A 4,264-nucleotide genomic window follows, 5' to 3' on the forward strand; every position below is an offset into this window, starting at 1 on the left:
GGCTACAACACATACAGTATATGGCATATTGGTTGGCATATACTTGAGAAGCATGAACTTGATTTTTGAGGGTTCATGAATATGATACAGAGCTGCAAGGCGAGAGTGCTGACCACTACGCCACCGCGCTGCCCAACTGGTCTGTTATCTGAGTTTTTGGAAAGTCAGCTGGATAAAAAAAATCATGAAACCTTATACAGTGATTTCAGTGCAACATATTTATGTTCAAAAGAATATAGAGTTATTAAAGAAAAATGTGTTGCACAATAAGTGAGCAGAAGAAAATGCACAATTTGTCAGGCAAACAATAAAGGACCAAATTGTGATTAGAGATGGTTAATGATATGCATTTTTACATGTACATTTATGCATCTTGAAAACAAACCAATGAAATTCTGCTGAGGTAAAAATCTAATTGGTCCATTTTCAAGCTGCAGTAATTTGCATACATAATTTGCATAATCCTGCATCAACTCGAAATTCGTTTCATCTCATTGACCATCCATAATTATGATGGCTAAAGGAGTGGATACAAGTATCTCCATAACAGCCGGTCTTGTGTCGTGCTTGCAGTATGTAGTGGTTTGTATTTTCCTAATGTGGTCCAAGGAAAGACAGCCTGTGAATGGTTACAGGGTCATGGGGGCTTGAGATTCAATGAGGAGCATGGGAAGAGAAGGCTAACACATCTGCTCTGATCCCACAGAAGATCTACTACAGTAAGTCCTGGTACACATCTCATTTTGATTGGCAAATTTAGCTTATCTACAAAATGGCCTCAATTCACTAAACATTACTGCATTCGGTAATGCAGAGAACAGGTGATTTTACCTATCACCTTGCCATATGCAAATACACTATACCTATTACTGCACTAAAAAGCAAAATTACTGACTAGTGAGTAAAATTAATGACTTGTGCGGTAAATACCTCAAGAAATGTAAAAAATAAAAAATTGCAATTCACAGGGATTAAAGCATTCGGCAAATCAAGAAAAGGTGTTCAGTATTTTTCTCCAGCTCTGGCCAGCCGATAACTCACTTTCTTCATAACATATTGATAGATGTATCAGACAGCCAATAGGGAGAGCCAACCAGCCAATAGGGAGAGCCACGCATCCCTGCTTCTCACCCTGCTTTGGTCCAACACCCTGGTGGGACTTCACCTTGGCAAAACAGGGGAAGGAGACATTTTATAAGGCTATTCTGCATCCCTTTAGATGTGAATATCTGTATACTCCTATACAGAGGTGCTCCCCCTGGTGGTTGCAGCACATCTAAAGGGATGCCGGGATGCAATGTGGCCCTATCTCAGGTACACTTTAAATGTTAAGTAGAAGATTGTTTACATGCACTGCATTAAGGTCTTTCAGCTAGCAGTCGAACTCTTATCAACCACTTTACCCCCAGCGGTGCAGATTTCTCCGTCCCTTTTTCCACCCTGTTAACACCAAGGGACGGAGAAATCCGCACCTGACGCCGCTCCCGCCGATGTCTGCGCTCCCGCTCGCTCGTACGCGCACCCCCGCGCTCGTGCACGCCGCCGCCCGCTCGCCCCCGGAGATCAATGAACAGGAAAAACTGTTCCCGTTCGTTGATCCAAGCCCCCGCAATGATCAGCCGCTTTTATGAGAAGCCGCTTCCGGACGCTTGAAGGACGCATAAACAAAAAGTTACTGTGGCCATCTTGTGGCCAAATAGTAAAAGTACACCCTAAAGCATTTTTCATATAGAAATACATCAGTTATATACTAAAAAAAAAAAAAATAACTCATTACCTCCCTTACTCCCCAATTTTTATTATTTTTGTAATTAAATTTTTTTTTTTAAAATTTACAATTTAAAAAAATACATAAATAGTTACCTTAGGGACTGAACTGTTTAAATATTTATGTCAAGAGGGTATAACACTGTTACTTTATAAACTATGGGCTTGTAATTAGGGATGGACGCAAAACTGAAAAAAATGCACCTTTATTTCCAAATAAAATATTGGCGCCAAACATTGTGATAGGGACATAATTTAAACGGTTTTATAATGGGACAAATGGGCAAATACATTTCATGGGTTTTAATTACAGTAGCATGCATTATTTAAAAACTATAAAGGCCGAAACCGGAAAAATAATGAATTTTTTCCCACATTTTTTCCTATTTTACCCTTAAAACACATTTAGAATTAAATAATTCTTGGCATAATGTCCCACCTAAAGAAAGCCTAATTGGTGGCGAAAAAAAAACAAGATATAGTTCATTTAATTGTGATAAGTAATGATAAAGTTATAGATGAATGAATGGAAGGAGCGCTGAAAGGTGAAAATTGCTCTGGTGCTCAAGGGGTAAAGCCCCTCAGTGGTGAAGTGGTTAATATGTGCTATGATTATGTTTTGGAAACAGACATTTCTGAGGGCCCGTTTCCACTATCGCGAATCTGCATGCGTTTCCTGCATGCAGATTCGCACAGCCAATACAAGTGGATGGGACTGTTTCCACTTGTCAGTTTTCCTGAGCGTTTTTCTGTGCAGGATTTTTCTGCACGGCAGAGCCCTCAGAATTCGCCTGCGTGCGGAATGCATGCGAATCGCCGCTAATGTATTTAAATCGCATGGAAATCGCCTGCGGCTTTGCATGCGAATTCGCATGGAAATCAATGGAAAAGCACACCGGCACTGCCATGGTTAAATTCGCATACAGCGTCATCCATGCGAATTTTCATGAGAATTCGCACGAAAATTTGCATACAAATGCATGCGAAATTCGCATCCGCATGCGAATTTTTACCGCGGCGATTCACACCGCACAAGTGGAAACGGGCCCTGAGACCACTCCTGCAAATGTCCTGGCGCCATTAATTACTATTCTTCTCAAGGCCGCCATGGACTCAGGGGTAAGATGAAATTCAGCTGCCAGCTATTGCTGGCGGGCATCTTATACCGTTTTTATAGTAATTTGTGCTCTGTCTTTTGCCGCTATAGCCGTAATTCACATTACAGCCTTTGGCGGTGCATGGTGCAACCAGATTTGTAGGGGTGGAGTGCCCCTGGAGGACAGGAGGAAGAGTTCCCGTGCTGGACCCTGGGGAGCGGAGTAATGTGCAGGGCTGCTGCAGATCTCTCTTCAGTATGATTTATTTCTTTTTTTAATTTTAGGGTCTGAAAGATCTTGAAAATATTGTACTGTTTTTAGACCCTAACGAATCATACTGTCAGGGAGATTAATAAGAAGAAAATGATTTGGACTTTGACTTATGCCATGCCCTTATATCTTATATTATTATTTGTTTTAAGAAGAATTATTTAAAGGGACTCCGAGCTCTACTTAAAAAGTAAAATAGTACTCACCCGGGGCTTTCTTTAGCCCAGCGCTGGTCGGGAGGTCCCACAACGGCGTCCTAGCTCCTCTCCTAGGCCCCGCTCCGGAATGGCTGGCCGGCGGAGCCGGGCGACACTCGGCCGAGTGTCGGGCTCCTTCTTCCTGGTATGACGCGGCTGACGTCACCACGCCGGCCTGAAAGTACGGCGCATGCGCGCTTTATTCGTGCATGCGCCGTACTTTCATGCCGGCCGCCGTGAAGCCGCGAGGCGGCCGACGTGGTGACGTCAGCCGCGTCATACCAACAAGAAGGAGCCCGACACTCAGCCAAGTGTCGCCGGGCTGCAGCCGGCCAGCCATTCCGGAGCGGGGCCTAGGAGGGGAGCCAGGACGCCGTCGTGGGACCTCCCGACCAGCGCTGGGCTAAAGAAAGCCCCGGGTGAGTACTATTTTACTTTTTAAGTAGAGCTCGGAGTCCCTTTAATCAGCATGATATGTATATGAGTATATTGGTTGCAGCCCTGTACACTTCAATAAGCAAAGATGGCTTATGGTATTTGGACAGACACATTGCAAACTATTTAGGAAGAGAGACATATTATCAACCACTAGCATGTCATGAATCCTAGTTATGGTGGGGAATTCCATGTCATGAATATTATATGACTTTAGTATAATAACACAGATTAAGACGCAGACAATGAATTCTACATGCGTCAAAGTGCTCATTACTGACAGATAGCCCAGATAAGCAAATGTTAGAATGTGAAGAATCATAATAACATAAATTATGGCTGAATTAAATTCCAGCCAATCAAAATAAGACAATAAGATTTAATTTTATTTCAGCCAATCAGGACCAGAGATTGAGGGGAATTCCAAATTAGTAAACCATATTAAATGGATTACTATATATATAGGAGCTAAAGGCAAAGCTGGCACCAGCCTGAAAA

Source organism: Hyperolius riggenbachi, chromosome 3 (assembly GCF_040937935.1).
Source record: "Hyperolius riggenbachi isolate aHypRig1 chromosome 3, aHypRig1.pri, whole genome shotgun sequence".
Classification (NCBI taxonomy): domain Eukaryota; kingdom Metazoa; phylum Chordata; class Amphibia; order Anura; family Hyperoliidae; genus Hyperolius; species Hyperolius riggenbachi.